Source organism: Cupressus sempervirens, chromosome 3, assembly GCF_028749045.1.
Source record: "Cupressus sempervirens isolate cs-2001-9-10 chromosome 3, ASM2874904v1, whole genome shotgun sequence".
Classification (NCBI taxonomy): Eukaryota; Viridiplantae; Streptophyta; class Pinopsida; order Cupressales; family Cupressaceae; genus Cupressus; species Cupressus sempervirens.
The window spans coordinates 212,282,092-212,304,242 of record NC_143120.1 but is presented as its reverse complement, the minus strand read 5'-3'; positions in this window follow the sequence as shown (position 1 = coordinate 212,304,242).

The window sequence follows — 22,151 nt, the reverse complement described above, 5'->3', positions numbered from 1 at the left end:
GTAAACAATCTCAACTAGGGAAGATGACTAAGTCTAGTTTCAAAAGCAAAACATACACTTCTAATGAAGTACTAGAGTTAGTTTATACAAACTTATGTGGCCCAATAGAAGTGCAAAACTACATAAGAGATAGATACATAATGCTATTTGTAGATGATTATTCCAGGATGATGATTACTATATTTCTAAAGCAAAAATCTGATGCATTCCAAATGTTCAAGTAGTATTTGACAAGAGTTGAGAAGGAAACATGAAAGAACCTGAAATGCCTAAGGTCAGACAAAGGAGGTGAGTTCAAATCAAGAGAGTTTGAAACATTTTGTAATGAAAAAGGTATCAAAAGAAAAACACCAGAACCAATAACTCCACCACATAATGGTATTGCTGAAAGGAGAAATAGGTTAGTGATTGACTGTGCTAGAACCTTAATGATGGAGAAAAATGTTGCACTAAAATACTAGAGAGAAGTTGTAAGTATTTCAGTCTACACACTGAATAGAGTTCAAGTCAAGAAAGCTACAAATGCAACACCTTTGAATTGTGGTATGGTCATTCACCTAATGTTAAATATTTCAAAGGATTTGGTTGTAAATGCTATATTCTAAAAAACACTATAAATGGCAAGTTTGATGCAAAAAGTGATGAAGGTATATTCCTTGGATACTCCACTAGAAGTAAGGAATATAAGTGTTTGAATACTAACACTAACAAAATTGTGGAGAGTGAAAATGTAAATTTTGATGAGTATGCGGAAGTTTATACTGATGAGACAAAGCAAACAGAGGATTATAGATTCTTTATATACTTCTATGGAGGAATGACAACCAAAGACAATGTTGCAAATCAAGTTGGGAATCAACAACAAAGTTCAGTATCTACTGAGTCTCAACCTATAAATACTAAGTTACATTCAGAAGTTGAGTTGCAAAATGCAAAAAATGCACATACTGGTTCTAAAAATAGTATGCAAGAAAGAAATGATGAAATTCAAGGTGAAGAACAAAATGACTTTGAAGCTAAAAGATCAAACATGGAAAGAAGGACTGAACCCATATTAGCCAAGCATGTGAGAAGACATCACCCTGCAGATCAAATTATTGATGATAAGGATGCCAGACCCATGACAAGGAATAGACTCAAAAGTGAATCATGTCTACTGAGTAAGGTTGAACCCAAAATAGTAAAAGATGCATTATAAGGCCATGAAAGAAGAGATAGATCAGATTGAGAAGAATAAAACTTGGTCTCTAGTTCCCAGACCAGCTGATAAGAATGTGATTGGTACCAAATGGGTGTTTAGAAACAAACTTGATGAAAATGGTGAAATAACAAGAAACAAAGTTAGATTAGTTTATAAAGGCTATGCACAAGAAAAAGGACTTCATTATGGAGAGACATTTGCCCCTATTGCAAGAATGGGCAGAGTAAGAACATTACTTGCATATGCTACATATAAAGGTTTCAAAATTTATCAGATGGACATGAAGTTAGCTTTTTTGAATGGCATATTGGAAGAGGAAGTCTACATAGAACAACCAAAGGGATTTGTTGATGAGAAGAACAAGGACATGGTCTGCAAGCTACACAAAGCACTTTATGGATTGAAGCAAGAACCTAGAGCATGGTATGAGAGGTTGCAAAAATATCTTTTGAAAATAGGATTTGAAAGAATAGATGACAACAACAACTTGTACATCAAAGATGAGGAAGGTATAGACATTTTGATTTCAGAAATCTTTGTTGATGATATAATATTTGGAAGAAAAGATATTCTTTGCAAAGATTTTGCTAATCAAATGAAGCATGAATTTGAGATGTCAATGTTTGTAGAAATCAAATTCTTTGTTGGATTACAAGTACATCAGTTGAAGCATGGCATATTTGTGATTCAATCCAAATATATCAAGGAAGTACTCAAAACATTTGGGCTAGAAGACTCAAAACCAATTAGCACACCAATGACAATAGGTCATAAACTATCCAAGAATGATGAATATGTTGAAGTAAATTAGACATTCTATAGATCAATGATTGGAAAGCTACAATATATTGTACATAGTAGACCAAACATTGCATTAGTTGTTGGAATAGTAGCAAATTTTTTTGCCAATCTAAGAGAAAATCACTTAATGGAAGTGAAGAGAATATTGAGATATCTGAAAGGAACTGATGACTTTGGTCTACTACAAGAGGAATGAGAAGTTTGAACTGAAGGCTTACACTGATGTAGATTAGGGAGGTAACATTGATGAAAAAAAAAGCACCAGTGGAGGAGCACTTTTCTTAGGAAAGAGGTTAATTACATGGACAAGCAAAAAGCAAAGTTGCATCTCACAGTCTATTGCTGAAGCTAAATATGTGGTAGCTCCTATAAACTACACCAATATTGTGTGGATCAAACATTTGCTACAAGGTATGAAGAAAGAGATAACTGAGCCTATGATACTTTATTGTGATGATACAAGTGCTATCAATATACCAAAGAACCCAGTAATGCATGCCAAAACTAAGCGTATTGCAATCAAGTATCACTATGTAAGAGAGCTGGTGGAAGACAAACAAGTGAAGATGGAATATGTCAGCTCAAAGGAATATATTGCTGATATCTTCACAAAAGAACTACCTAAAGATGCTTTTGAGTATCTTAGAGGCAAGTTAGGGTTGATACCCCTAACTAAGTCTACTTGAAGCAAAAGCAAGAATGCCCTGCATCAAATGAGCTCAATGTTGAAGATTTTACACATGGATGTAGAGGATGTTTACTTTGGGATTCATGCCTAAAGTAGTAGAAGAACTGGAACTTCAACTTAGTCACAAGCAAGGTGACAGAGGGAGATATTAAATGAACCTGTAAAAGCTATATCTACAATTTAAGGTGCTAATATGTCTTTGGCATTGTTGTCAAAGAGGGAGAAGTGAACAACTGATCAATAACTATTGTAAATAAAAGATTCAGACAAAGGGAGAAGTGGAAAACTAAACAAATAAAGATAAAGGAAGATTTAGGTTGATCATAATAGAAGAAGATGAATAAAATAGAGGGAGCAATATAAAGATAAAGGATACAACATCAAAGAGGGAGAAGTGAAATGAATTAATTAGAATAGTAGTAGGAGATGTGATGTCACAATTTACTTTTTGGCATTTAACTTAATGTTCTAACCTAGTTAGTTTGTGGTTGAATAATTTAGTCTAATGGTTTATTAGTTTAGTTTTTCATTAATGCCAAAGAGAGATTGTTGGAAATCTGATTGAAAAGCTCATTGTTGTTGAAGATTAAAAAGGGAGATTGTTGTAAAAGAACTTTTTTAATCATTGTTTTGTCATTGATGTCAAACCTACTATTTGTAGGGATGATATATACTTATAAGATCCAAGCACTATCAATTAGTTGATTGATGAAGAGGATTTGATCAACAAGATGTAACAAGAGCACCTAAGGGAAAGGTTGAGTTATGATGTTGTAATGAAGTGCAAGGATTAGTTAAGACAATGGCTAAGTAATGTATTGATGACATACTCAAAGATACAGAGGTTGGTCACACTGAGATATATTGGAGGAAGAAGTTGTAACAAGGATGAATGCAAAAGCTTTAACTAAGATCATCAATAGGTGCCAAGAAAATTAGTTGAAGCCAAGAAAATTCTTAGTAGATGCTGAGTAACACAATATGTGCCAAGCACTAGTATATCAATAGTGCCGAGCTGTTGCATTAATTCAAATGATGTAGATTTTCCAAATCTAAGTCGACTTAGTGGTTGCATTGAATTTTGTGAACAAGTTGGAAGATAAAGATGATGAGTTGTTGGCACAGAATCTTATGTAAACCATTTTTGGGAAAATTCTAAAGGATTATTGAAGAAGTTTCTAGAAGAAATAGAATACGAGTCAGATACAATGTATTCTACCTAATCCATGTAAATTAAAATTGAAAAATGGAAGAATTGAGTAGGAAAAGGAACTTGAAGACTTCTATTTAAGTAGTCATAAACCAAGAAGCAAAGAGATACTACTACTATTGTTACTGAAGTGCCAAATTTGCGAAGTGCTTGAAAGAGTGTCAAGAAGGAGACATCTAGGAGAAGGAAAAGCATAGAGGTTTTACTTCTGTGGGTGCTCATGAAGAGATGATTGCATTGGTACATTGAGTATGGAGACTCAAGGAGAGAAAGCTTGAAAGGAGGACAAGCTATTAAGAGTTGCAGAGATTGAAGGCCAGGAAAGGGTATGAGCTCAGATCTACAAGATAAGTTGTATGTTGTAGTCAGGTCAAGATTTTCTAATACTCTCTAGCAATTGTATTAGATCTAAAAATCCTATGGACTTAAGTTGGCCTAACAACCATTTGTAAATCCTGTAATAGGGTGGCATTCCAAGTGAATGTTTTAAAGTCCTCTAACCAGGCCCACTTCTAACAAGGTGGTTAAATCTTTTAACAAGGTCACATTTAATAGTGTGTTGTAAGCCTTTAATAGGGTAGAACTTCCACAAGACATCACTTTAGAAGGGTGAAAATTGAGTAGCATGTTACTGGTGGTTTTTTCCAAATTGGATTTCTACATAAATCACTGTGTTATGTGTTTCACTTGCATGTTGATTTACGGTAACTTGTTGATTAGATAAATAGAAGCTTAAATGAATGAATGGTTGAAAGGGCTCACTATACTTAGTGAAAAGTTTGAATAGGACATTTGGACCTTGAATAACTGATTCACCTCCCCCTCTCAATTATTCTAAAGTAATTCTAATAGATTTTGATAATCTTAGGTTTGAGATTAGTCCCAAATAGAGTTTTAGGAAGCTTACTCTTGGCACCTTGTGGTTTCTAGAACTATGATTGCATGATCTCTTTTCTCCAAATCATCTTCTTCGCAAACAACTTAGAAACAACTCCTCCAAATGCCAAATCTAAAAATTGTTCCTGCTCCAAAACTTAGAGGAAATTCACCATAGTTTGCCTATCAATGGAGATCAACACTGTGTCATCAGTCAATACAATCTATCTAGTGTCCAGGTTGTAATGGTTTATGCATTCATATATTAATTCCAGAGCTTGGACTACAATAGGAAAACTAGCTGCCTCAACAAGCCTGCATCCTTAGAGTTTCTTAGTAATAGGATGTATTGTCTCTAATCTCAATCTTTTCTGAAAATCTTGCATATCATAGAAACAGAGAGAGGTATTTGTAAAATTCTGCGATGAAGAGTTGATTTCATTCAACCTATCGAAGCCCACAAATCTAGTTGCCATCTCTATTTGAAAATGAATTTTGAATCCAAAGCAATAGAAGGAATAACAAATGTGCAAATACTATCTTTTTGAAAAAAGTTGTGCAATTTTAACAAAATAATAGTTCAAGAAAGAGTGGTGGTTTTTGTAATTTTTCATGTTTTCATCTATATAGGAGCTTTAATTCTTTTGTTGATCTTCAAAATTCACCCCACATGAATGGATTGAAGGAGAGATCTACTGAAATAGTAAATGCATGGTTTTAATAGGTATCTAGATGTCTTTCCACTATTCTATTGGCCCAATGGTAACTTTCTTTCTTCCTAAACTTACTTTCCCATTTCCCCTTAAGTGTTGGGAAGTTATGAATAGAGTACTTCATAAGAAAATATCCATTGAGTCAAATTATTATTGATAGCTCTTTCCCACAATGGTTAGATCATTTTCAATATCATCTTTAAGATGTTTTGTGTATTAAAAGTGAGTTCTATCCACTTACAAACTTGATTTTCTTTAAAAACTAGAAAATTGTCTTCATGGGTTGAAAACCTACCGAGGAGAAGACAATTTCCATTTCTTCTCCCAAGCTTCCCTTTTAACTTTACCTTTTGATTATATTTTTCTTTGAGTTCGAAAATGTTGAAAAGTAGTGCACAAAAACATTAGGGGCCCACCTTTTGTTTTATTTCCTTCAGAATTACTTGTTGCCAGAAACTGACTTCATGGGTTGAAAACCCACTAAGGGGAAGTTAGTTTTTAGTTTTCCACCTAGCATGATTATAAGGTTATGATGAATCCTGAACATTTCCCAAAGTAGATATTCATAAAAGGAACCTGAACTTTCCATAGGGCATCTTATTATTATTTTATTTTGACTTGTATGCATCATTTGGAACTCTGCGTAGAAAATCATCTTCATGGGTTGAAAACCCATTGAGGAGAAGATGAAACCCAGATTTTTGCAAACCTTTGTTTTTGTGAGAAAATAATAGGCCACAAGCATAAATAAATTTATAGATGATCTTTGCATGAGCAATGTGAACCTCTTTTGGATTAGGCACTAAGCTACCCAAAATATCCCTCAACACAAAGGAAAAAATACTTGGCTATGAAATGTGGAGAAGAGGAAAAGGAAAAATCTGTTGAAGATTCTTTTCCACCTAAGGGGGCTTAGACTTAGACTTGAACACATCTATGACCTTACTAGAACACAAATTCCCACTTTACTAATTGGTTAGAGGATGAAAAGTGGGGCAATAGGGTATAGTATTTGCTTTGGTTTATTAATATACATATTAGTTTTGTTTATTCATATACTGCATAGTAATGTTTTGAATCATGGAACCCCCACCCAATCCTGCAACACTACAACATATAGTTGATTGCTTGACATTATTGGAGAAGGATAATGCAGCTCTAAAAGTCACAACTCTTTCTCTCTCACTAGTTTCCCAAGGTCTCTTAGTGTAGTTGCAAAAGTACGAATCAGTAAATCAAACTCTCTAGGACACTATTCACTCCTTATCTCAATCATTGAATGATTTGAACTAGCAGGTTTTGGCTAATTCTTCACGCATGCAAGATCTCTCTAAAACTGTTACCACACAAACAACGGGCATTACAAGATATATTAGTTCCATTATTGATGACTTCGGGGATATGGGAAACCTCAAGGACAAGTAGACTGGGCTTGTTAATAAAAAAAATCTCTTTTGACTAAAACAAAGCAACAAATTAAAACTTGGGCCTCCACTTGCAAAAACTCCAGCTCCGCACCTCTGTCTGAGGTCAAAAAAATTGTCTAAGAGAAGTTGGTAGAGGATTGGGTTAGGCACTTTAGGGAATTCAACCTTTGGGTTAGAGGTCTTCCTTCATCCTTCTTTTATCCTCTCCCCATAGGCTACTCATTTCTTAGCAAGAAACTAGGGATTTTTGATATTACATTAGACAGAGCATGGTTTAGACATTATGGCACCCTTTTTATTAGGTTTCTCTCACTGGCTAATTGACTACAAGCTCTTAGGGAAATGAAGAAGCTCTTCCTTCTTCCCACAAAGATATTTCTTGATGAGGACCTCACAAAATCATAGGTAGCTAAACTAAAACACTCTAGAAGCCTTGCGGTAGAAGCAAGGAGTAACAAGAAATGGGCAATAATAAGAAATCGAAAAGTAGTTATTCGTAACTTGCTTCCCAAGAGTTGGGATGAGAGACATACCCAAGCCAAATGACGATTTGAGCACCAAAAATTCAAAAATTCTAAGCCCTCCATTGGCTCTTTGGTTGTCAACTATTGGAATGGCAATGTCTCCATATGGTCTTTGCCAGGCTTACTTCATGATGTAGTTTGGTATGCTGATTTGTTGGTTGTTACGAAGACTGATGAGAGTCCTGCTCAGCCCCTTCTAGGTTACATAGGATATTAGTGGCTTTTAGTTTGCAAAGAGGAGGTCTGCACTTCAGATGGTCTGTGTGGTTCTAGTGAGGTTGCTTGTTTGATTAGAGATGATATGTTCAATACTAACACATTGATTCTTTGTCACTCTCAAGCCAAATTTATGTGGATCTAGGTTGGTGGCACTAGTTGTTGTCAAAAAGATATCTTCATTTCCATTTGTTACTTTCTATTGACTTCCTCACCTTATGCCATTCACAGTGTTGAGGATAGGAACCCTTTTACAGGCCTATTCAAGAGCATCTCTAAGTTTGGGGCTATGGGTGACATCATCATCTTAGGAGACTTTAATGCATGGACTAAAGATCTCTAGACCCCCCAGTATGACTATGGGTCTAACTTGATTTGTACTACTAAGAGGGATCCTACTAGTATGGGGCTTCAACATTTGTTTAAGGATCATAGTGGACCTCTAACTTGCTATGGTCACCACCTTCTCCAGCTCTGTGAGACCACCGATCTAGTGATTCTAAATGACCTCTCTTGCTTCTCAAGTTCTGAGATTTTTACATGTTGGCCTTTTAGTGGGGGTGCGAACATGGTTAATTATATCCTCATTGTTGCTTCTTTCCTCCCCTCCATCCAAAATTTAACTATCTCTCATCTTTCCCTAGCAGATCATGCCCTCCTTAGCCTTTTGGTTTACATTTCTTCCCACCCTCTACCACCCATCTTTAGTCATCCTACCTAGAACCACCTCCTTACCCATTTTTGTTTTGAGGATACTGATCAAGACCTCTTCATTTTCCATTTAAGAAGATTCCTCTACCCCACTAGCTTCACAAATCATATTCAGGTATCCACCATGTTTCACTCACTAGCTACCATGATTTGGGAGTTGGTTCTCCTATCTATCCCTCACTGCTCCATTCCCAATAGTCCCAAATCCATTTGACAAAATACTTGTCCCATGGACCAATGGTTTGATGATGCTTGTAAAACCTTCCACCAATCCTTACACTTGGCTTTTGATACTCATTCCCTCACTTTCGCCAATTTATGACTCTCCTCCAAACACTTTCTTTGCCATAAGAAGTGATTATTTATTGCTTCATAGGGCAGATCCCTCTGTGACATGCTTATTTAGTATCCCAAGTTGTTTTGGTGCATCATGTTCCCCTGGCATAGCCAGCCACAGTCCACCCCTGACCTTTGCCTCCTTGCCTCTCATTTCTCCATGTTGTATGATATCTCAAGTTAGCTTGCTCCCCTTCCTAGTCCACTCTCCCATTGTCACTTATTCTCCACCTCCAACATTTACGAGGCCATCAAACTTATGAGATGCATTAGGGTAGTTGATGAGGAGGGTTTTCAAGTTGAGCTCTTCAAGCTCAACACTACAATCTTGGGTCCTTATCTCTCTACACTCTTTAATAGAGTAGTTTGTTTTGGTTTTTTGGACTCTTGGTCGAGACACATTATTCACCCGATCCATAAGTCTGGGCTGACCTCTAATCCCAAAAACTATAGGACCATCATGATTGGGCATACATTTGCCAAACTTTATGCTACATCATTAAATACTATTTTATCTAGTGAGCTCGATAGGAGGAATTATAGGGCAAAGGGTCGAGCAGGATTTAGGGTAGACTACTAGACCATGGATCATATCTTTACAATACAAGCTATTATTGAGGAGGCTCAAAACCACTCGAAGAAAGTCTACTACTATTTTGTGGATTTTTGTAAGGCTGTTAATTCCATCCCCAGAGCAACCCTTTTTAGAGATTGAGAGATATTGGTATTTCTAAGATCTTATTGATGACTATCATGAGGTTATATGAGATAGTGATTGGTAGACTCAGGACCACAAAGGGCCGCCCTGACCCTATCTAGAGCACTATTGGGGTGAAGTAGGGTTACCCTCTCTCGCTCACCTTGTTCAGGATCTACATTGATGAGATCGAGGCTTTTCTTAGTGACTCCTCGCTTGCAAGTTATGGTTGTCATCTACACCAGGTATTGCATCTTCATCCTTCTCTTTGCTGATGGTGTGGTTCTTCTTGCTTCTTCTCCTAAGGGTCTTCAGAGGATTTTGGATAGACTTGCATCATTTTGTGATATGAGACAATTGGTTGTGGACCTTGAGAAGACTCATGTTATGGTCTTCAATAGTTTGAAGACCTCACATCTCCATTTTCACTTCTAGGGTCAGGAAGTTGAGATTACATCATCTTACACATACCTTGGGGTTAAGTTTTGCAAATCTCATTTCAGCTTGAGATCAACCATTCAACCTCAAATTAGTAAAGGGTTGGGTTCCCTTGCCATGCTCGAGAGACAATGCTTCAGACACCACTTTTAGGACACATCATCTAAGCTATCCCTCCTTGATTCCTTAGTAAGACCCACAGTGCTCTATGGTGCCATGGTTCAGGGTCCTTCCCTTTTAGAATCAGATTGGTCCATGATCGAGCATACCCAGACTCTACTTCTCTATCGAATTATCAAATGTCATAGATCTACCCCCCATAGTATTATTTTACCTGAGTTTGGAGCTCACCCATTCAGGCTTGCAGCCATTTTTTGACCTCATCTAGTTTCTCTAGTCTTTGTGGTTTTGCAGACTTAGTTGAAGGCCAACATAGATACCCTTACTTAGCCTACTACTCCTTAGTTACTTTTACAGACTCTGATCCAGCTACTAGAGCTCATTATCAGTATGCTCAGGCTACTATCCTACTAAGTTCAGTTGGGATTGACATCAATCATCTCCCTCCATACCAGTTCTCATTAGACTCTCTTTCTCATCTACTCCCCTCTTGGCAGGAGTTGAATGGGCATGTCAAACTTGACAATTACAGGTAGTATATCATACAAACCTGGGTGGATCCTCCAGGGGGACTACGTCCGACGATGGCTTTCTACACTGAGCACTTCTTAGATATTCAGGATGGGATTATTGTTCACCCTGAGTACTTACATAGATATTGGACACATGCCTTGCATATCTCTCTTGGATCTTTCAGGGTGGGCTCACACAGACTCCAGATCTAGGTCAATTACCATATTGCTAGAGAGGATCGAGTGTGCACACTTTGTACCTTAGCTAAGGCAAAATTTGAGAATCATTTTCTTTTTAGATGCCCCATATACTACGAGATTAGAGGGAGATTTTATTGTTATTTTAGAGATTGTAGATCCCTCTCAAATTTCTTTCAATTACATTGATAAGTGTTGCATTGCATTCTATCTCCATGAGTCCTTATAGCTTCGTGATCATACTTTATAGCTTTCATTTCCTAGGAGTCAGGCCCATACATAGCTTATTACAACCTTCTTCTCACCCTCAATTTTGGTTTGGGGTGTAAAGCGTCCATATAGTTTCCCTAATACGGGCCATTCCAGATCTATGAGACCTCCCAGGGGACCTCTTCGCTAGAGACACTCCTCTTGTAGCACTTAGCTTCATTATAGAGCCTCTAGTAGCTGCACTAATTAGTCATTGTATAAACTCATAATAGAAACAAAGAAATAATAACAAATGCAAGAACAAAATATGGACTTCTTATTTGTGCCACAAATGTAGAATTACAAAATTCACAGGTACAATATGATAATCCACATGGGTGCCTTCATTAGAGTAATTTGCAAGACTAAGTTGTGAACTACCACCCAGAGCTGCCTTAGACAAAGTTTGGGCCTTTCTTAAATAATCAATTTTATGCTACTCGGGAAGGTTCTAGACATTGAAACTTAATACCTAAGGCCAAAAGACCCTAACAATACATATAGAGTTGGCCAAATACATCTTTGACAATTATTTTAGATACTTTGGGTAGCCGAACATTGAATGACCATAACTCATGAACTGTTGCTCTGATTGGATATTATAACCACTTTTTGGAAATGCTAGCTCTTGATGTGTAGGCTTGGAACTGTGATAACTCCCTTCCATTGAGTTTTCAGACCTCATTTGGGCACTCTAAGGCCTCCAATGATGAGCTTGAAAATTTTTTTGCAAATTTTTCCACTAAAAATCTACAATAACTTCTTTGATACTTAATCTTGAGCAATGAGATTTTTTATGGTAGGCGAATAACTCTAAAATGAACCTTCCTATAAAAAAATGGGAACATTTTGAGCTCATATGACAAACTTACTAAAAATATCAAGTTCCCTTGAATAGTAACCACCATGTCTACTAGTCCTTATTAAAATAGAAAAGGCTAAAAAGAAAATATTTTTGAGTGATGCAAGATTTCTCTTACATGTAGGATGCTCGTGCATTAGGTTAACACTAGAGTTTCCATCAGTTGCACTAAAAAAGTTGGTAGATGTACTGCTATACTTGGCATGAACTATACATAGGTTCTGAAGCTTGGTACCAACTAAGAAACTAAGTAGTAACTGAATACTGACTAAGTGAGAGGCACTACGAGACAAATTAACCTTAATATCAACAAGATTGTGCCAAAAGAGCTAAAAAATGATTGTGCATGATAATCATCTTTTTACATTCTTTTGGCACAATTGTTCTGACATTTTATGATTTTTAGTGAGAACAAAATTCCAAAATAATCAAGTAGGTGATCCGAAATTAAATTATAATTTGTTGAGGCATGTTTAAATACCTTATTTCACATTTTATTGAATATTTCTTGATTTTTTCATGAATGTTTGGGGTAGTAACCCTTTACACTCAACTCTTCACTAAAGTTATTCTCACTACTACAATCACACTACCTCTAAACCATGCACTAGTGTATAATTATAGAATTGTAATTATAGAAAATGTCCTGATTTGCCCAAGTAGGTGTATGATGGAAAAGAGATATATTAGGTGAATTAAGCTCACTAGTGGTTATAGGGAAACAATAACATCAGAATAGTTAGAAAATAGAACTACATATTCATTAGAGTGAATAGTTCAAGGGTCTTAATCCCATGTATATGGGTATGTAGGTAGCCTGGTAGGCAAAGAATGCCTCTAGCATGTAGACACCTTCAACATAGTTAGGTAGCACTTAACCATGTATGTAGGTATGTATGTCTGTATGTATGTAACTATTCTCTACTTAAAAATTTCATCCATATGTAGGAAAGTTGAGCTTGCACCTTTGGCAATACTTCATTTCCATTATTTGTGCTTTTTGAATCAAAGGTATCCAACTTTATCACTTGTAACTCTAATTTTCAAATAATACAAACCACAATAGTTTCTTATAGTTTTATGGTTCTCCTTGAAATTTTATAAATTAATTTCATTTATGTACATCATTTTTGTAAGAATTTGGTTTAGGCTAGAATTTTCCCAAGAACTAAGAACTCAACACAAGCACATAGTAGACCAATAGAGAGAGTATGATTAGAATGATGATATTCATTCAATATGTCCTACAACCATTACAAGAGTACACTCGGAGTGCTTGTATATAAAGGCTTCAAGAGAGATTCTAGAATGAAAAGAAGTCAGCATCATGATAAGTCATACAACTAGGCACATGTCCACCAGATATGAGTTTTCCTCCATTAAGCACGTAATTAAGTGTGATGATGTGAGGATAAGCCTACAATGGTATAACACACAAATCAGTGGTGTAGACAACATGTGCTAAATTAGGAGTGCAAATAACTCTATTGTCAAGATGACAACTCAGTGAATGATGCAAACTCCAGTGTTGTAGACACCATGTGCATAATTAGATTGTGTACTTCTATAAGAGTACACAAAATCCTAAGTGTCTCACCTAAATAAATAATAAAATAATACATTAACCTAGTAAACTTAAGTAAGTGTAATAAGTAAATACTTATTTACACCAACACCCCCCCTTAAGTGTAACTTAGAGGAATGCCCTTAAGCTTACAAAATATAGAATGAAGTGCATGATGGGTCTCGACTGCTAGGCCATGTTAGGTACCCATGTACATAATGAAAATGCAGTCTCTCATAAAATGGAGAAAGAGGGAAAACCTCATGGGAAAAACCCTCACCCAAAAAGAGAGATGAATAGGGATATATGGATGGATGGAGTAATCAAGACCCCCCCATTATGACATACATCTAATATATACATAAGAGAATGATGAGAAGAGGAAGAGAGATAGGATAAGCCCCCCCCAAAGAAGAATGCTTGCCAGTGACTGCTCTGATGAAGAAGCTGATCCAAGACTGCAGAATGGTGTTCCTCCCCTTAGGAAGAAAGAATACGAAAGGTGCAAATGAGATACTTCCACTGTGTGTGGAAAGAATCCCATGGATAAGTGATGTCTTTGAAACCTACTCAACTAGATAAAGAACCTATCTCAAAGAACTGTCTGTCTCTACAACTAATGAAGAACCTTGTTACAATTGCTGATCATAAGTATCCATAATCACTTCAACCTGGAAGGATTGATCATGTAGAGAATGGACTTGAGGGTCCAAGTGGGCCCTCGCAACAATTGTAGAAGAATCTTCCTCAGCAAAGAGAAGTGGTAGATCATCAAAGAAGTCTTCCAGATTGACTGTGTGAGACTCCAAGAATAGAGCTAAAATGTCTAGCAAGAAGTCATCACTTGAGGCTGGAAGACCATGTGTACCCTGTTGTACTAAAGTACATGAATCTATCACTACGGAAATGAATGAATAATTTGCCTCAAAGAGAAGACAAATATCCTCAAGAGTGTCTCCCACATTTTCAATGCGAGGCTCCATGAACAAGCCTGCAAGGGCGGGAAGGAAGTCATCACATGAAGTTAGAGTAGGAAGACATAAAGGGTCCTGCTACACTAAATCTGAAGCATCTGTGGCTGGAACAAGATCAGTAGGAGTAACAATAGATCGAGGTGTGATCTCATCTGAAGAGGGTGCAATTGCAAATGGAGGTAAGATGTCTTCTAGAAATGGAGGAATGTTTGGATCTCCATACTTCTTCCAAAGATACATCCAATAATCATGTGGTGGCCATATCTTGATAATCAACTTATGACAATCAGAAGGAGAGAGACTATTAAGAATGATAACATTTAGTCTACCTTTAGGTTCTTTTCCTTTATCAGTGATCAAGTCATTGGAACATAAATAAGGAAATACCTCCTTATGCTCTCGTCTAAGATGATCAAGACGTATATCACACCATGTGTAATAGTTTATTTTTGTCAACCTAGGTCTAATGCCATGTCGACATGTGAGACAATACTCCTCTATGAGATCAATCAATGAACCCCCAAAGAATCAAAGAACCCCCCCTAATGTATGATTTAGGCTCTTAATAGCCACTTGCCAATTTATGACCTATTTTTGAAAGCAGTATTTTTGTCCTTAGAACCTATAGTATGATTATAGATTTGGAAAGTAGACAAAAAAATGCACTTTCAAAAAAAATGGAACCTAATTATGTGTCCAAATGAGCCCGTACTAAGCATTTTGAGTGGGAAAAATTGGGATTTGTGAGTTGTAGAAAAAATTTAAGAATAGAGATCTCAAACCACCTGTAGCAATGTGTAGATCACAAAATTCTACCCCAAAACAAAAAAAATTGCTCGCAAAAAGTAGTTCGTATGAGGGAGATATCATTGTTTGAATATTGCTGCTGCTGTTATTTTTTTTGACTCGCCTCAGTGCCTCCAAAAAACAAATGGCTCTAGATTTTTCCTTAGATGTCTAATTTGGATGAAACAAAATTTGATTTGGGGGTTTTTAGACCTTCTGAAAGTGATGCAAATATTAGATTTGCACCAGCAAGCTTCAATCTTCACCTGCAAAAAATCTCTCCTATGGCCCAATGGCTAATTTTTTTTTGGAAAATAATGTAGATCCAAAAAAATAGTAGAGATGCAGATGAAAAAAAATTAAGATCTGAAATAATCATACCAATTTTGCAAATTGGGCTTTCAAGTGCTAGTTTGCAAAAAAAAATTGTCTCATGGTCGACTTTGGGCCAAGGTAGCCAAATTTATAGTCAATTTTCATCGAATCAACATTTTGGATGCAATTGTGAGGTCAGATCTAGCTCTAGACACTCCCAATTTTTGCAACACTCTGAATTTAGGCTAAGGTGCTGAAGCAACAATGGTCTTGAACAACTATGTGATGAGAAAATCTCCAAGAGCTCTGATACCATGTAAGAATTTGGTATAGCTCTGATACCATGTAAGAATTTGGCTTAGGCCAAAATTCACCCAAGAACTAAGGACTCAACACAAGCACACAGTAGACCAAGAGAGAGAGTATGATCAGAATGATGATATTCATTCAATATGCCCTACAACCATTACAAGAGTACACTAGGAGTGCCTATATATAAAGGCCTCAAAAGAGCTTCTAGAATGAATAGAAGTCACCATCATGATAAGTCATACAACGAGACACACATCCACCAGATATGTGTTATCCTCCATTAAGCATGGAATTAAGTGCGATGATGTGAGGATAAGCCTACAATGGTATAGCACACAAATCAGTGGTGTAGACAACATGTGCTAAATTAGGAGTGTGAATAACTATGTCATCAAGATGACAACTCAGTGAATGATGCAAACTTCGGTGTTGTAGACACCATGTGCATAATTAGAGTTGCGTACTTCTATAAGAGTACACAAACTCCTAAGTGTCTCACCTAAATAAATAATAAAATAATGTAAAATAATAAAATACTACATTAACCTAAGTAAACTTAAGTAAGTGTAAGAAGTAAATACTTATTTACACCAACAATTTTCAAGTTTGATATTTCTCTTTTTCCTCACTCATAGTCCAAGAATATTTTTTCAAAACACATATTAACCAGTTGGAGATTGAGCCAAAAAATTGTAGGAATGATTGAGCCAAAAGAGATAAAAATAATAGTTGTGCACGATAATAATGTTTTTATGATAATCATCTTTTTAATGTTCTTTTGGCACAATTGTTCTTCCATTTTATGATTTTTGGTGAGAACAAATTCCAAACTAATTAGTTAGGTGATCCAAAATTAAATCATAATTGGTTGAGGCATGTTTAAATACCTTATTTCACATGTTATTGAATGTTTCTTGAATATTTTGGGTAGTAACTCCTTGCACTCAAATCTTCACTAAAGTTATTTTGACTACCACAATGACATTACCTCTAAACCTTGCAAAGGATGTTGAAGTGCTTCCCAACCTTGAAACACTTTTATAACTTAAGAAATGGCAAAGAAAATGAAAATGCAATACATGACAAAATATACAACTTGTATTCTTTATATATAGAGAGATATTTTTTAAGTTGCTTATTACATATTAGCACAATAGAAAAATTGTTCCAGCAACATATGTATTCCAAAATCTAAATAATAAAATAATAAAACTCACTCAACCCATGCTAAGTGACATGCCATAACCTAGTTCAATTGGTGTAGTTGTTGATTAGCTGGGTTGACCACAAATTCCTATAGAACTATCATTAAATTAGGTACAATAAAATGAACAATTAGTTTTTCCCAACTAACATTAACTTGATTGGTCTATTTATACCCATTGATTATTGTCACAAGCTTTTAAACATAACCATATAAGTAGTGAGTTAGGACGTATATAGGTTAACCTTACATTAACTGTAGACTACAACATAAAGGTTACACTAGGGTATTATAGGATTGTAATTATAGAAAAGCACATGATTCTCCTAAGGGGGTGTATGATGGTGAAGAGTTATATTAGGTGAGTAAAGCTCACCAGTGGTTATGGGAATACAACTACATTAAAATAATTATAAACAAAAACTACATATTCATTAAAGTGAGTAGCTCAATGATCTTGATCTCATGTATACATGTATGTACGTAACTTGGTAGGCAGAGTATGCCTCTAGTGTGTAGACACCTTGGACATAGTTAAGTAGCACTTAACCATGTATGTATTAGGTAGGTGATCCAAACATAAATCATAATTGGTTGATGCATGTTTAAATACCTTATTTCACATGCTATTGAATGTTATGTGTTTATGTGCTACTGTTATGAATGTTAAAGGATGAATATTCTAGGCTGATGTACTAGTTCTTAAGCCCAAAATAGATGAATCATGATTTGAAATCAAGACAATGGTCTTGTCAAAATAATAAATTTAAATTATTAAAGATATCCATTTTTAGACTCATTGCTCAAAATGTATTGTTTAAGTAACATGTATGAAATAATTTTAACAAAACAAACACCAATAGTGTTGTATACATGCTAGACCCAGAATCATCTCTTGCAATCACAACCAATGTCAAATATTTTTGGACTTGGTAGTAGCTTCTCCAAATCAGTGTCTTCTAAAAGCAAGTATTACATGTAACCAGTAAAAGTAAAATTGAAACCTCAATTAAATGTCCAATAGTTGCAGCTAGGGCTTCCTCAAAATCTATACTAAAACTTACAATAGTGCAATAGCTACTGATAGTTCAAAGTTGTTGCTTGACACAGTGAAAGATTGTGTGATAAACTAGGGATATGGGATTTTATGAAAAATACATATAAGTTTTGGATAGCCTAGTCTATGTCAATGTTATTGGTCAAAACTCATAGATTTCATAAAGGATAAGACCAATTGTGGGCTATAGAGATCCAGACAATGACCATGTTCCTCAATTGGGACTACAAAAATCTTTGGATTGGAAAGTAGAAAACATATGCAAAATGTTGATGAATGAGATAGATCGGAAGTGTTCCTATTTATTCTACATAATTATGACTATCCCAGGATCTTTAATATTGGGGTTGCAAATATATATATTGGCGAGAAGAATTAATCCATGCTTTTTGCATACACAATCCTACCATGTGATATTTTTTGGCCACATAGGGTCTCTAGAACACTTGTCATGCTTAAAATCCTCATTCCTTTATAATAATATCCAAAACTAAGATTTATTATTAAGAATTGGAACAACATTGATAGAATAAATGGCCTAAAAGAAGTTTTCTATTTCATTTATTCTTGGGAAATAAGACACTAATTGACTTACATGAACTATTTATTGGACTATATAAACATACAAAAGAAAGGAAGAAGTAATGAATATTAAAGTCAAAATTGTTATGTCAAGAATTAGATGATTACAACTATTGATTCACAAAATGACCAATACACATGGTTTTCCATGAGTAAAGTAAAATAGAATAGGATAAAATTTTATATTCAGATTCATATTTACTTATAAAGAGTCCTAAATTGAATCATAAAATGACAACCAATTCTAATTTGCCCAGGTGTCCTACAAAATCCTGAGTCACAATATTTGTTCCATTCAGAGCTAGGTGACTAAATATTGTAGGCCATGCTATAGCCCATATTTTCATTGACTCATCAAAAATCCACTTTCCTAACTCACTTGAACATATAAATGATCCGCTTTCATTGCACCCCTGCAAATTACATGAAATTTCATTGCCCCATACAAATTACAAGAAACTTCTACATCCCCACTCTGTTCATCACAAATAAGGGAATCTTCTAAAGAGTCTACCATATCTCCTATCTTTATAGCCAAATTTTAACATACCGGAGTCAGATGCACCATAAATCTAAAAAATATAGCCCCAATGTGCTAAATTTATAACATAGTCATACATCAATGGGGGTGTTGATGATGTCAGTTGAAAAAATGATGATCCTCACAGGTGTCATAGACTACACATGTGTCATTAATGGTCTTCTAAATAGTAGTCTACTATAAAAAATACAAAAATACAAATGAATAATGGCCATAATATTCTCTGATCAATCTTTTGAATGAGTAAAAAAAGAAATCGAATAGTGTTTGTTGAATTTTAGTGATATATAATGAATCTACTTCACATTTTTCATGGTTATGAAAACTTCTTTATTCTCATGGACTTTGTTGAGGACATCAGAAACTTGTGCACTCTACTCTTTAAGAGGTTATTCATGAAAGCATAGTCTTTGCTACTCTTTTGACCAAGATATTTTTATGCAAAGAAACACAGTTCAAGATCTAATGGTTGGACTTCATCTTCATTATAATTGACAATTTTTATAGTCTTGTAATAAGAATCATAAAATCATTAGGTTATCTTCTCTTTGTCCTTGCATGTAAAAATCTAGGTTATTTTAGTGTGCTGATTCCAATCAAATCAATCATTTTGAGCTTTTTTTGATCATTCTTGTTAGCATATTATAGCCTAATATACAATGAGAATATATATATATATATATTTTTTAAAACTCTATCTATCATCAAAATTTTGATGCAATTTTTTTTCGATGGTATGAAAAACTCATCAAATCATCTCTGGTTGGTGTTGATAGTTTGATGGGTTTTTCGTCGATGGTATAACATACTTGTCGAATCATCTATGGCTGTCATCAATAGTTCAACATGTCAAATTAGTTTTCTGGCCCTGGAATGTGACATAGATGTAGATGATTTTTGACAGGTCTTCTCATCAATACATCAACAGTAGCAGAGTGCGTTGAACTTTCGATGCAATTCTAGTGACATTGACTTTCAATGTTTAACTGTGAAAACTTAGATCACCACCATGTCAAAAAATAGGTCAAAGTTTACTAGTGAGAATAGGAGCACTAAATTAGGAGGTAAGAGATGGTATCTTCCTCACAGCTACACAAAATGCATCAATTGACCATTTTGAACACATGCCTTTTGGGATTTTCAACTATAAGTATACTATTGTTCATAACAGACCACCATAAGAAGTAAATTTTGAGAAGGAAGTAAGCTTACGAAACATACCTCTAGTCCAAGGTCCCAACCTCACCTATAATGGTAATATACGCCAATTTTACACCAAATTCCTTACTAGAATTTATGTCCCATATTGTTTTATCCCTATCTGGAAAAGTGGAACTATAGGTGTCTTTTAGGAGGGACACTAGCTCCTCATATTTGGCCTTCTCCTCAAGATTAAATTTATTTGTATTAAATTCTTTCCACTGATTATTTTCAATATAATTGGACACCTTAAGACCAAAGTAATTCCCTCCCTACTTGTAATGGACACCCTTGGATGTCCCCAAAAACTAAACCAAATTGCTGAAAGGAATTATGTCAAACAGTTTGCATTCAACTTCTTAAAACCCCTTATAACTCCGGAAATCAAACGTTTATTTGTTTGTTGTGTTTCGTGCATGGAATTGGTATCATACAACATAAACAAGAAAGAAACTACAATAATATGCAAAGTGGAAATGAACGACTGCTAATAAAATGTTATTTTCAGAATTCATAAAACCAAATACATGGCAGATTTATCAACTCACTAATTACTTCAGCAGTATTGACATAATACTCCAGCCCATGCTTCTGAACTTGCTGCTACAATACTTTGTCCTTCAATCAGTCCACTACCTTCATAATACCATTCCCTCAAAGTGGCATAAGTGTCGGACAAGTAGGGAAGAAGATATGAGCAAAATATCAAATCTGCCTGTAGCCGTAAATGCAACTAAACTGCCTGATAATGAAGCCAATAAGAAAGAATTCCAAAGGCCAAACCCCAAGGGAATGACGTCTAAAATGTTACAAGAGAGGATAGATGTCCTCAAATGCCAAGAACAAAGCTGCAACTCACACACCAATTTCTTCTCATATTCAACTTGCCTAATGAAGCCACAAATGCTTCCTTTTATTCTATTTCCAAGGGTCCGCTCAACTCATATGGGCAATGTGGGATAAAAGATGTGTAATATATAAAACATATATTAAAATACCCCTTATGTCTCCCTTGGGCACACACTACCATAAAATAAATATTAAAGTAACACTTTAATATTTTACAATTAAACTAGACGTTACTTTAATAAAACTTCAGGCATTAAAATGTATTAGCAATCGGAATCCGAATAATGTGAGTGATAGCTCATCGGAAAGCTCTCACCGAGGAGTATCGAATTCCAATCACCAAAATTGACCTGCACTGTGTCTTGCCGATGTACTAAAAATAGTAAGTATGCCTGAAACTGAGTAAATCAACTTCGTTTTGGCCCAAACTAGAAATGAGTAGGCCAAAACACTCCAGGATCCCATTAAACCCTTCGTTAGCCCTTGGGACCATGTAGAATAAGGCTAACACACACACACTTGGTCAACTGCTAAAAGATGAGATCATTACAAATCCGCCCTCCTTGAAATTGCTTGTCCTCAAGCAATTAAGTAACATAATGAACTCCAACCTCCACCTGGATCCCAATTGAAGTAATGTGTGATATCCATATAGACATTAAACAAATTGCAAATGAACATCATTAGGACCAACCACATGTCCTGCAAGTTAGCTCCCAAAACCTGTGCTAATGAAGTATAAGTCTGGATGTCATTAGAAGGTGGCTCCATAGAAGATCTATGAAACATAGTACTATCCCAAGAGTGAACATTAACACTTTGTTGATCGATAGTATAATATGACTCTGTCACTATATTGCTCACCTCATTAGCAATAACAAGTGTACTATCATCAGAGCACACATCTACAACCGCATGCTTATTACCAAACTCCTCATTAGATGGTTCAACTGACATAGAAGTGGTTGTTGATATGACAGTTCCCTTG